The 14305-nt window shown below is 40.6% G+C and overlaps 1 protein-coding gene across 1 annotated transcript in view; it reads left to right on the top strand.

Moving 5' to 3' along the window:
- Window positions 1–14305, top strand: part of LOC124788088 (tetratricopeptide repeat protein 17) — a 337226-nt gene that overhangs the window by 322106 nt on the left and 815 nt on the right. The gene's annotated exons all lie outside the window — the stretch shown is intronic.

The raw sequence follows: 14305 nt of genomic DNA, 5'->3' as shown, positions 1-14305 counted from the left end.
GTGTCTATCGACCTGCCAGCACTTTCGTTTGTATATGCGTGGGTGTGGTACTGTGTCAAATCTTTTCAGAAATTGAGAAATACTGCATCTTCCGGAGTGCCTTGACCCATGGCTTTCAGTGTGTGATGTAAGAAATGTGTGAGTTGAGTTTTACTTGATCAGTGTTTGAAATCTGTGCTGGTTGCCATGCAGGAGGTCATTCTGCTCAAGGTACCTCGTTATGCTTCAGCACAAATATGTTCCAAGGATATCAAATATATTGGGTGGTAGTTTCGTGGATCAGTTCTGCCTACCTTCTTGTAAATGGGTGAGATGTGTGCTTTCACCCAACGACATGGTACAGTTTTTTGTTTGAGGGATCTTTGGTAATAATTAAAAGAGGTGCTAACTCATCCACAAATTCAGTGTAGAATTGGGTAGAGATTCCATCAGGCTCTGGAGCTTTGCTCAGTGTTAATGGCTTCAGCTGTTTTCTCAATGTCACTAACACTAATATCTGTTTCACTCTTCACTTGCCTTTGCAGTGGTATGAGAAGTAATTGGGGCAATACTCCTGGTTTTTCCTTTCAATAGGAACTTGAAAGTTAAGCATGTCTCTTTTTGTTTTGCTATTCACGATTTCGGTTCCTATCTCATTCATGATTTCTTGGACACTAACTTTGATGACACTGACAGCCTTTACATGCAACCAGAATTTCTTTTAAGTATTGTGAAAGACAATTCAACTGAATGCTACTACAGTAGTCATTGAAGGCTTCACACATAGCTCTCTCAGTAGCCAAGCATGTTTCTTTTAGCATCTCTCTCTATATATAGTCCTAGGTTTTGTTTTATATGTATTGTTCAGTAGCCTCTATTTCTTTAGTTTCTTTACAGTAACTACATACCATGAAGGGTCGCTCCCATAATGAAATGTCTACTGGGTACATATCAGTCAAGCACATGGTCAACTATTCTTTTAAGCCTGAGCCATAGTTCCTCTACTTGTTCCTGTCATGAGCTAAAAGTTTTCACGTCCCTCGTTGAAGTATGACAACACTGCTTCTTTGTCTAGTTTACTGCTTCTTTGTCTAGTTTACTGAACATATAAATCCTTCTATTTATTGTAATTGCTCTTTGTACTTTGGCAATCACTATTGATACAACTGCCTCATGGTCACAGATAACTGTTTCAATGTGTCAGGTCTGGTTGTTGTGATTACATTTAACATATTTCCATCATGAGTGGGCTGCCAAACTATTGGTTCTATGTAGTTTTCAGGGAACGCATTTAGCCCACCACTAACAAAACTGTAATCAGCCCAGTTGGTTGTTAGATAGCTTAAGTCTCCTCTGATGATTACAGTTTGATTAGGAAACTTTCGTGAAAGCGAACTCATGTTTTCTCTAAAGTTTTTGGTTACATCAGGAGATGAGACTGGTGGTCGATAGGATTCAATAATAATTTTACGCCGGCACTTGATACTGAAACTTGCCCAAACAATCTCACATACAGTTTCAGTTTCTATCTTGATGAATTTGATTTTCTTGTCTACTGCAGCAAATACACCACTTCCATGTCCCATTAGTCTAGCCTTTCAGTATAAATTTAAATTTTCCCCAAAAATCCCACTACTGTCAACTTCTGGTATTAACCAGATTTCTGTACCTAGTATTAGATGAGCTTCACTGACTTTTAGGACCACTTCAAATGCTGGCACTTTGTTGCAAATACTTCAATACTCACACCTGTGAGGGGCCATGTTTCTTTAGATCGTACACTGATACGAGGGCTATCCACAAAGTACATTACGTTTTGGAATTAAAAATAAATAAAGTACTGGAAATTTTTTTTATTATATACAGATGAAAGCCATACTTAAATACTACTTTTCTACATAGTTGCCATTTAAATTAAGGCACTTATCGTAGCAATGGACGAGCTTGGAAATTCCATCGTCATAAAGTTCGGCCGCCTGCGCCTTCAACCATGTGGTTACCTCTTCTTTTGGGACAGAAAAGGTGTGATTATTGTGTATTTTCTGGAAAGAGGCTCTACAATAAACTTTCAAAGATATTGCCAAACTCTGCACAACCTGAGAAGAGCAATACAAGACAAGCGCAGGGGAAAGTTGGGCTCAAAGATCTTGCTGATTCACGACAACGCCTGGGCCCACATGGCAAATGCCACTCGTGATGTTCTCGAATCTTTTAAGTGGGAGTTCTCATCTGCCGTACAGTCCCGACCTGGCACCGAGCGACTTCCACTTATTCCCAGCAATGAAGAAGTGGTTGGCTATGCAGCGTTTTGATGACGACGCACAGCTTCGAGAAGAGGTAACCACGTGGTTGAAGGCGCAGGCAGCCGAATTTTACGATGAAGGAATTTCCGAGCTCATCCATCGCTACGATAAGTGCCTTAATTTAAATGGCAACTATGTAGAAAAGTAGTATTTAATTGTGGCTTTCATCTGTATATAATAAAAAAAATTTCCAATGCTTTATTTATTTTTAATTCCAAAACGTAATGTACTTTGTGGATAGCCCTCGTATTTTGATATTTCTGGGTTTCCTCCAGCTGTCATTATCTGGATGAGATGGAAAGTTGCGTAATAAAAAAAAAAACCTTGTATGCACCCCCCACACATCAGGTACCTGTGTAGCAGCCTCTGATGTGTAGTACAGAATGACCTGTTTAGGGGGAATGTAAAGTTCCCAACCCTATGGCACAAATCTGGGAAGTCGCAGCCTGTCTTATCAGAGAACCTTCAAAGTCTCTGGTTCAGCCCCTCCATTTGACTCAGAACCAGGGAGCCACAACTGCTCTGGTATCAGTGCTGCAGATTGTGAGCTTCGATGGATGACAAATGTGCGATGATGTTGAAACAGACTGTTCTTAGACTTGGGAATTTCAAATCTTTTTCCAGTTACAGGGTCACAGTTATTGAACTATATGAAATAAAATCACCATAACTGCTGTACTGTTTGCGTTAGAACGATGAAACTGCACGGTTAGCTGTGGGGAATGGTGGGAATTGGTGCGTTCATGTATGGTTTGATTTTGTGATGAAGCCCACTTTCATTTGTTTGGGTTTGTCAGTAAGCAAAATTGGCACATTAGGGGGGATGAGAATCCGCATTTCATGATCAGGATGTCTCTTCTCACTCAACTAGTAACTGTGTAGTATGCAGTGTCCAGTCACGGAATAATCAGTGCAATATTTCCTGATAGCATGGTTACTGCTGAATTGTACATGAAGGTTTTGAAAGATGATTTCATCCCCTTTATCCGAAGTAACACTGATTTTGACAAGATGTGGTTCATGCAAAACAGAGCTCGACTCCATCGAAGCAAGAGTGTTTGATGTCCTGGAAGAACACTTTGAGGAGCCCGTTCTGGCTCTGGTGTAACCAGAGCCCACTGACTTGGGCCTTGATTGGCCACCATATTCTCCATATCTTAACATGTGCAACTCTTTTTTGTGGGGCTAAATTAAAGACAAGGTGTACAGCAATAACTCCAAAACCATTGCTGAGCTGAAAACAGCCATTCAGGAGGTCAAGCAGAAATGTGCTATTCGTCTATGCCACATCATCGCCAATGATGGCAGGCAAATCGAACATGTCATTACCTAAATCTGAATAGCTGTTGTGACATTTACATGTTGAACAAAGTGTGCACATGCCATAGTTTGTAACTAATTTCCTTTTTTTCCCACCCTGTATTAAGAAGTATCAACTTAGGCACTTCAGAAAACAGTACACACATGCAAGTTCATAAATTCTCTAAATGACTTAGATACCTGATGTTATCTAAATGGCTTTGGGAAGGCCCAGTTTAAGACAAGTCAATAAAAAACAAATGCATTGTTCATAAAAACCAAGACCATGAAAAAATGGATTGTATAAATTATGAATATTCCAGGAGAAGCAAGTATCATGGGCCACATACACAATCTGTTTAGAAAGTAAAAACAATGGAATGAAAGACCACATGATTGCCAACTGACCACAATAGCATCCTCAGCAAATACTGTCATCATTGGATGCAGTATGGAGGGGCATGGGGTCAGCACACTGCACTCGCAGCCAGTGTCGATGTTTAGGCATTGGAGCTGCTACATCTCAATCAGGTAGCTTCTCAACAGGCATCTTGAGGCTGATGAGTGTACCCTGGGTCAGTCCTCCCAACAAGGAAAAATCCCTGTAAGTACAGGGAATTGAACCTGGGTCCCCGACATGGAGGTGTCTCACGCCTGTGGAGGTGGACATTCTCAATATATGAACTATCCAATTCAAGAAATCAAAGTTCATGGAAGTTAGGGCACCACTTAATTATCTTTTTGGAACCACAACTAAAACATATCAGCAATATTGGTCTTACAGAAAGGAAAAATATGAGTATTGCAAAACTTGCAGACACGTCATTAAGAGAGCAAAATATATTCCTTTTCTTGCTAATTGGTTTCATGCACAAGAACCCAAAATTTTTGAAGAGAAACATTTTTACCATGTATATGAAACAATGAGTAACAGATGCTTCCTGCTTCCTTCTCACGCATGTACATAATGGGATTAGAAAATTCTGATTCTGCCTGAGTTACTTATGGGGACAGTTGCAAAGGTGTATTTTTGAGAATTTTCTAAGTCACGAGTTGTACAGACCTAACTTATGTCGAAGCAAATCAACATTTGTAATTTACAGTTAATATAAGTAACCAAGATATCATGTCACATTAGTTTTCTGTTGTAGCAAGAGGATGTAGTGTTCACATTTATTGTAAATTAAAGTTGTTCTCACATTTGTTAGTGACCATTACCTTGAAAAGGTTTCAGAGAAACAGTAAATTTTATACCAAGTTTTTCTGTTGTCATATTACGTATCTTGGTTTGGCTGTTAATTGGTTCAGTTCTAAAAGGCTAATGGTAACACTTACAGCCTATCGACATTTACATCTACATCTGCATCTACATAGATACTCCACAAGCCACCATGGACCCATAAACTAAAAGAGAATCAACAAGCTTAATTTAAAGTTATTTGTTTACTATTCAGTGCAATACTGCACCCACCCCGGTGCACCCATACTATGTAGGCTGTTTGGGGGCAAAGGATGAGGTAGTTGCTGTTCGTAAGCAGCTGGAAATGTCTGGGAGCCTTATTCAGTGTGCTGAAGAGGCTATTCCAGCAGTATGTGAGAGAATGGGGTGCAGCCAGCTGCAGATTGTGGTGCACATTGAAACAAAAAATGCCTGTTGTCTGGGCTCTGGGTTTATACTTGCATGATTCCAGTGATTGGCAGAGAAGGTTGAGAATACCAACATAGTTCACACAATTTCAATGAAGCTCACAATCTACATCATTGTCCTAGAGCAGGTTGTGGCCCCATAATTCTCAGTGAAGTGTAGAAGGCTTGAACTAGAGACTTTGAATAGATAACCGAGCGAGGTGGCGCAGTGGTTAGCCCACTGGACTCGCATTCGGGAGGACGACGGTTCAATCCCGTCTCCGGCTATCCTGATTTAGGTTTTCCGTAAATCGTTTCAGGCAAATGCCGGGATGGTTCCTTTGAAAGGGCACGGCCGATTTCCTTCCCAATCCTTCCCTAACCCGAGCTTGCGCTCCGTCTCTAATGACCTCGTTGTCGACGGGACGTTAAACACTAACTACCACCACCACCAATAGATAGGCTGTGACTTGTGCCATAGGGATGAGAACTGCAGGTTTCCCCTGGATTGGTCTGGCATCCATTACACGTCAGAGGCTGCTACAAAAGTGCATGACTACCTGACTGTGTGTGGGGTGCACACAAGGTTTTTTTTTTACTTTCCATCCCATCCAGATAACAACAGCTGTAGGAAACCCTGTAGCATCAATGTAAGATCCAAAGAAATGTGCCCCTCACAGGTGTTACAATCCCAGTGGATAACTGATGAACCATTCACAGCAAGGTGCCAGAGTTTGAACCACTCATAAAAATCTGTGTAGCTCACATAATTCTAGATACAGAAAGTTAGTTAAAGCTCAGAATCGACAGGAATGAGATTTTGGGAGAAAATGTAGGCTAATGGAAAATTGAGGTGGTGTATTTGTCGCAGTATAGAAGAAACTAAGATCCATCAAGATAGAAAATGAAACTGCACATAAGATTGTCTGGGCAAGACTCAGTATCCAGGGTGGGCATGAAATTATAATTGAATCCTTCTATTGACCACCACACTGATCTCATGATGTAACCAAAAACCATAGAGAAAACCTCATTTTGTTAGTACATAAATTTCCCAAACATATTGTTACCAATGGAGGAGATTCTTGGGCATCCAACAATCAATAGGGCCAATTATAATTTTGTTAAAGGTGGTGTCAGAGACATCCAGCAAAGCAATAATAAATGTCTCTTCTGAAAACAGCCAATAACAGTTAGTCCAGAAGCCCATCCTGATTAAAATATCTTGGATCTAACAGAGGCAAATAGGTTTCTTTAAGGTTCTCCACATTGAAACTGGTATGAGTAACCATGGGGTGGGTGTAACAACAATTATGAAAGTACAAGGGGGAACCAAAACAAGTAAAAAGATTTATACTTTCAGTAAATTAGATAAAGAGACAGTAATGTCATATCCTAAAAAGGAACTTAAAACTTTTAGCTCACTACATGAGCATGTAGGACAACTATTGATCAAGTTTACAAGAATAGTTGACCTTGCATTGGATAGATATGTATGTAGCAGAACAGTGTGTGAAAGGAGGAATCCTCCATGGTATAGAGTCACTGTAAAAGCACTCTTAAAGAAACAGAGACCACGGAATATTAAGTGTAAAACAAAGCATCGGGCTAGAGATAGAGAAGTGTTGAATGAAATGTGTTTGGCTGTCAAGAAGCCAATGCATGAAGCCTTCAATGACCACCATAGCAGTACATTATCAAAAGATCTTTCACAAAACCTGAGGCTGGTAGTGGCAGCAAATTTAGTGCCTAGACACTCATGGATGAGACAGGAACTGAAATTGAGGGCTAGCAAGCAAAAACAGATGTGTTTAAGTCCATTTTAAAATATTATTTCACAAAGTAAAATCCAGAGGTAATGACACAATTTAATTCTTGTAGCACTGCAAAGATGAATGAAATAGATATTAGTGTAATTGCTGACAAGAAAACAACTGAAGTTGTTAAAATTGAAGAAAGCTTCAGGACCTGAAGGAATCCCAGTCAGATTCTATACAGAATCTGTGGCTGAGTTAGCATGTCTTTTAATCATGATATACCAAAGATTTCCCCCCCCCCCCAAAAAAAAAAAAACTGTGCCCAGTGGTTGGAAGAAATCACAGGTCACATCCATTTACAAGAAGGGTAGCAAAAGTGGTCCACGAAACTACTCTCCAATATCCTTGACATCAATTTGTTTCAGAATCTTTAAACATGTTCAGAACTCAAATGTAATGAGGTATCTCAAACAGGATGACCTCCTCTAGCATGGAGTCTGAAAACATGTAGTGCTTCTTGACTTCCAAAACTTATTCAACTTAGTATGACACATATGCTTTTATCAAAAGTGCTTTTCTATGGGATATCAGGTGAGACTTGTAACAGGATTCAGGATTTCTTCATATGGAGGACACAGCATGTTGTCTTTGATATAGAGTCATCAACAGATGTAGAAGTAACTTTGGTTGTGCCACAAAAAATAGTTCAGACCCTTGCTGTCCATGTTACATATTAAAACTTAGTGCTGATCTTGTACATAGTTGCCGTTACCTGTGGACTATCTGAAACATGTGTTTTTTGGAAGTTACAAATACCCCCCCCCCCCCCCTCCCATGAACTATAGACCTTGCCGTTGGTGGGGAGGCTTGCGTGCCTCAGCAATACAGATAGCCGTACCGTAGGTGCAACCACAATGGAGGGGTATCTGTTGGGAGGCCAGGCAAACGTATGGTTCCTGAAGAGGGTCAGCAGCCTTTTCAGTAGTTACAGGGGCAACAGTCTGGATGATTGACTGATCTGGCCTTGTAACACTAACCAAAACGGCCTTGCTGTGCTGGTACTGCGAATGGCTGAAAGCAAGGGGAAACTACGACCGTAATTTTTCCCGAGGGCATTCAGCTTTACTGTATGGTTAAATGATGATGGCGTCCTCTTGGGTAAAATGTTCCAGGGGTAAAATAGTCCCCCATTTGGATCTCTGGGTGGGGACTACTCAAGAGGACGTCGTTATCAGGAGAAAGAAAACTGGCGTTCTACGGATCGGAGCATGGAATGTCAGATCCCTTAATCGGGCAGGTAGGTTAGAAAATTTAAAAAGGGAAATGGATAGGTTAAAGTTAGATATAGTGGGAATTAGTGAAGTTCGGTGGCAGGAGGAACAAGACTTTTGGTCAGGTGATTACAGGGTTATAAATACAAAATCAAATAGGGGTAATGCAGGAATAGGTTTAATAATGAATAAAAAAAATAGGAGTGCAGGTAAGTTACTACAAACAGCATAGTGAACGCCTTATTGTGGCCAAGATAGACACGAAGCCCACGCCTACTACAGTAGTACAAGTTTATATGCCAACTAGCTCTGCAGATGACGAAGAAAGATGACGAAGAAATTGAAGAAATGTATGATGAGATAAAAGAAATTATTCAGACAGTGAAGGGAAATGAAAATTTAATAGTCTTGGGTGACTGGGATTCGATAGTAGGAAAAGGATGAGAAGGAAACGTAGTAGGTGAATATGGACTGGGGGGTAAGAAATGAAAGAGGAGGCTGCCTAGTAGAATTTTGCACAGAGCATAACTTAATCATAGCTAACACTTGGTTCAAGAATCATAAAAGAAGGTTGTATACATGGAAGAAGCCTGGAGATATGGACAGGTTTCAGATAGATTATATAATGGTAAGACAGAGATTTAGGAACCAGGTTTTAAATTGTGAGACATTTCCAGGGGTGGATGTGGACTCTGACCACAATCTATTGGTTATGAACTGTAGATTAAAACTGAAGAAACTGCAAAAAAGGTGGCAATTTAAGGAGATGGGACCTGGATAAACTTACTAAACCGAGAGCATATGGGAACAATTGACAAGAATGGAGGAAAGAAATACAGTAGATGAAGAATGGGTAGCTTTGAGGGAAGAAATAGTGAAGGCAGCAGAGGATCAAGTAGGTAAAAAGACGAGGGCTAGTAGAAATCCTTGGGTAACAGAAGAAATATTGAATGTAATTGATGAAAGGAGATAATATAAAAATGCAGTAAATGGAGCAGGCAAAAAGGAATACAAATGTCTCACAAATGAGATTGACAGGAAGTGCAAAATGGCTAAGCAGGGATGGCTAGAGGACAAATTTAAGGATGTAGAGGCTTATCTCACTAGTGGTAAGCTAAAAACTGCCTACAGGAAAATTAAAGAGACCTTTGGAGAAAAGAGAACCACTTGAATGAATATCAAGAGCTCAGATGGAAACCCAGTTCTAAGCAAAGAAGGGAAAGCAGGAAGGTGGAAGGAGTATATAGAGGGTCTATAAAAGGGCGATGTACTTGAGGGCAATATTATGGAAAAGGAAGAGGATGTAGATGAAGATGAAATGGGAGATATGATACTGCGTGAAGAGTTTGACAGAGCACTGAAAGACCTAAGTTGAAACAAGACCCCGGGAGTAGACAACATTCCATTAGAACTACTGACAGCGTTGGGAGAGCCAGTCCTGACAAATTCCTACTATCTGGTAAGCAAAATGTATGATACAGGCCAAATACCCTCAGACTTCAAGAAGAATATAATAATTCCAATCCCAAAGAAAGCAGGTGTTGACAGATGTGAAAATTACCGAACTATCAGTTTAATAAGTAACACCTGCAAAATATTAACATGAATTCTTTACAACCGAATAGAAAAACTGGTAGAAGCCGATCTCGGGGAAGATCAGTTTGGATTCCATAGAAATGTTGGAACACGTGAGGCAATACTGACCCTATGGCTTATCTTAGAAGCTAGATTAAGAAAAGGCAAACCTACGTTTCTAGCTTTTGTAGACTTAGAGAAAGCTTTTGACAATGTTGACTGGAGTACTCTCTTTCAATTTCTGAAGCTAGCAGGGGTAAAATACAGGGAGCGAAAGGCTATTTACAATTTGTACAGAAAGCAGATGGCAGTTATAAGAGTCGAGGGACATGAAAGAGAAGCAGTGGTTGGGAAGGGAGGGAGACAGAGTTGTAGCCTCTCGCCGATGGGAGTAGGTATTAAAATCCATGGAGAAGAAATAAAAACTTTAAAGTTTGCCGATGACATTGTAATTCTGTCAGAGACAGTTAGGGCTTGGAAGAGCAGTTGAATGGAATGGACAGTGTCGTGAGAGGAGGATATAAGATGAACATCAACAAAGACAAAACGAGGATAATGGAATTTAGTTGAATTAAGTCGGGTGATGCTGAGGGAATTAGATTAGGAAATGAGACACTTAAAGTAGTAAAGGAGTTTTGCTATTCGGGAATCAAAATAAATGATGATGGTTGAAGTAGAGAGGATATAAAATGTAGACTGGCAATGGCAAGGAAAGCGTTTCTGAAGAAGAGGAATTTGTTAACATCGAGTATAGATTTAAGTGTCAGGAAGTCGTTTCTGAAAGTATTTGTATGGAGTGTAGCCATGTATGGAACCAAAACATTGACGATAAATAGTTTGGACAAGAAGAGAATAGAAGGTTTTGAAATGTGGTGCTACAGAAGAATGCTGAAGATTAGATGGGTAGATCAGATAACTAATGAGGAGGTACTGAATAGAAATGGGGAGAAGAGGAGTTTGTGGCACAACTTGACTAGAAGAAGGGATCAGTTGGTAAGACATGTTTTGAGGCATCAAGGGATCACCAATTTAGTATTGGAGGGCAGCGTGGAGGGTAAAAGTCATAGAGGGAGACCAAGAGATGAATACACTAAGCAGATTCAGAAGGATGGAGGCTGCAGTACATACTGGGAGATGAAGCAGCTTGCACACGATAGAGTAGCATGGAGAGCTGCATCAAACCAGTCTCAGGACTGAAGACAACAAACAACAACAACAACAACAACAACAACAACTCATTTGTACAAATATGTAGTTTGAATGTCAAAACATTACTAGATGTGTTGGACTTTCCAGTTTGAATATACATATTTTGGCATTCCTAGTATTAAATCTGAATCCGCATACAAAACTTCAGTTTACTAGTAATTACCACAGAAAGAGAAATGAAAAGGAATTCTGGTACTCAGACACATACCCCAATAAGCAAACAAGTGATCTATGTGTTTATATTTCTTTTACATCCCATTTACACATAAAAAAACCACAAGAATAAAGCAAAATTTGGCATTGGAAGTGGATTACAGTGTGAAAAAATTTTAACGCAGACAGGCACAATTAAAAGACACTTATATGAAGCTTTTGCCCACAGCCCTCATCAGTAAAGCCCACACACAAAAGCAAGCACACCTCACGCACACATGACAGCTGACTCCAGCATCTTGGGCTGGAATGCAACATCATGTGAGATGTAAGCAGCAATCTGGCAGGGGTGGGGAAGGGGAAGGGATAGTAGTGTATGGGTGGGGAGAGAGATGAGCACTAGTGGTGGAGGGAAGGATCCAGATGGCTTGGGTATGAAGCAGCCATTGAAATCAAGTGTGTTGTGTTCAGTTGCATGTTGTGCCAAACAACAGGGTGGTCTACTTTGCTCTTGGCCACAGTTTGGCATGGCCATTCATCATGGTGGAGAGCTGATTGATAGTCATGCCAATATAAAAAGCTGTGCAGTGATTGCAGCAAAGCTGATAAATGACATGACTGCATTCCAAGTGGCCCGGCCCCTGGTGGGTTAGGATAAACCTGTGATAGGACTGGAGTAGGAAGTACTGGGTAGGTGGATTGGGCATGTTTCGCATCTGGGTCTTCCACAGGGACCTTGTGGCAAGAGGTTGGGATTGGGAGTGGCAAGGGATCAACTAGGATGTTTTGGAGGTTGGGTGGGCAACGGAACACTACTTTAGGAGGGGTGGGATGTATATCGGGTAGAATGTCCCTCATTTCAGGGCACGATGATAGGAAATCAAAGCCCTGGCAAAGGAGTGGTTTAATTGTTCCAGTCTAGGGTGGTACTGGCTGACGAAGAGGACACTCCTTTGTGGGTGGTTTTTGGGAGTGGTGGGAGGATTGGGGTTGTGAAGGGAAATGGCACAAGAGATCTTTTTTCGGACTAGGTCTGGGTGATTGTGCATGCCTGTGAAGGCCTTGGTGATACCCTCATTATATTGAGCAAGGGAATTTTTGTCACTGCAGATATGCCATCCCTGGGTGGCCAGCCTATATGGGAGGGATTTTTTGGTGTGAAAGGGATGACAGCTGTCCAAATGCGGGTGCTGTTGGTGGGTGGTGGGTTTAATGTGGGCAGATGTGTGGATGAAGCCATCATAGAGGAGGAGGTCAACATCGAGGAAGGTGGCATGCTGGGTTGAGGAAGACCAGGAAAGCGGATGGTAGAGAAGGTGTTGAGGTTGTGAAGGAACAATGATAGGGAGTCTTTGCCCTGAGTCCAAATCATGAAGATACCACAATGAACCTGAACCAGACTTGGGGTTTGGTGTTTTGGGAGGCTAGGAACGTCTCCTCTAGGTGGCCCATAAAAAGGTTGGCATAGGGGGGTGCCATACGGGTTCCCATAGCTATGCTGCAGATTTGTTTATATACCTTCCCTTCAAACTACTTCTCATTTGAAGGGAAGCTATATAAACAAATCTGCGGTACAGTCATGGGCAGGGCTCTCACTAGACACAGACATAAGAACACTTAACGATAGTTCCATGTCTTCCATTGACACATGTGCCTGGTTAAAAGAATGTTTGTGGTCATATTTGAAATACACAAATAAACAAGGAAACATGCTACTGAGGTTAGAAAACATGACCATGGCATTCATACATGTTGAAGCTTTAAGTAATCTGATTTAAGGTATGAATCACCAAACACTACATTGAGAAAGGACCCATTTTTTATTTTCTGACTTGAGTGCAGCTGTAAATTTAAATGGAGGTTTGCCTAGAGGGCAACTGATAGATAACTGTAGTACGTGTGCCAAAGTTTCAGATGCCCATCTCAAATAAGTGAAAATACTAATTTGGCCACCATTTCCGTTGATATCTTTTGATAAGTGATAATTTGATTTCATTTACGCATTCCTGCTTTCCTAATACTACTATCATCAAAGTTTAGCTGGGAATGCTCTAACAATGAACCAGCAGAGATATGAGTAGCTGGAGTATGACACATTACGGCAATATAGTAATGTGCTATTATGTACTATAGGTAGCCCAGAGCCCAGAAATCAACTATTGGCTCAATGTGTAAATTTCCTTTGCAGTCTACATAATTTCCAACAGAATGCAGCTATGAATTTTACCTACAGCACAAGCCAACTCATTTTCGGACTCTATCTACAATAATGCCCCATCCATTTGCCACTTCGTGTTGTCTTCTGTTGAAGAACATGGATTTCAGTGGGCAAACTTTGCATTAGTTCAATCTGTCTCATAACATTTCATACAGTGTGACCAGGAAATTCACAGAAACATGAGACAGAATTGTCATTCTTGACCATAAGTTCTTTGCCTCTTCTCTTCCTCATCAGCAATGAAGGCCACTTGCCAATTCATTCCCCTCACCATTTATGCATATATGAACAGTTCACAATGCACTTTACAAATCTGATAGTCAACGTCAGTGGCTGATAGAGTCCGAGCTCACTTTTTATGGTGTATTTTGTTTGGTGAATATTATCACAACCTGTTATTATTAAACATATGCATCACAGTGATCTCTTAATAAAGATGTCTCTGCCCTACTATTTAGAATGCATGTGCACTATTGCAGTTGCAATCCAAGAATGGTATAAATTACAGATAAAACTTACTTTTTAATACCCTTTTGTCCTATAATTTGACCAGATTGATTACATCATCAGTTTTCATATAATTAACTTATTAACATTGGTGTAGGCATGAGTAGGTTTGGCATGCCATGAATGGTTTGGACTGCAAATGGAATAGTATTGGTAGACACACAAATTAGAAACACAGTGTTGAATATCTAGCTTTTACAACTTTTAATATAATTGGATAAATAAAAAAAAATCTACTCACCAAGCATCAGCAGGAGTACACACATTTAAAAACAGGTTTTACATATGCAACCTTTTGGAGCAAGTGGCTCCTTCATCCGTCAGAAAGGTTGAAGGGGGAGAAGAGGGTTGCTCTTTCCTTCTCTTCCCGTCTGGTAAGTCTCCCCTGCCCTGGGGTTCTGGGTGACT

The sequence above is a fragment of the Schistocerca piceifrons genome, chromosome 3 (assembly GCF_021461385.2).
Source record: "Schistocerca piceifrons isolate TAMUIC-IGC-003096 chromosome 3, iqSchPice1.1, whole genome shotgun sequence".
NCBI classification, from domain to species: Eukaryota; Metazoa; Arthropoda; class Insecta; order Orthoptera; family Acrididae; genus Schistocerca; species Schistocerca piceifrons.
Note: the sequence above shows the minus strand (reverse complement) of the source record. Positions and strands in the feature narration are given on the sequence as shown.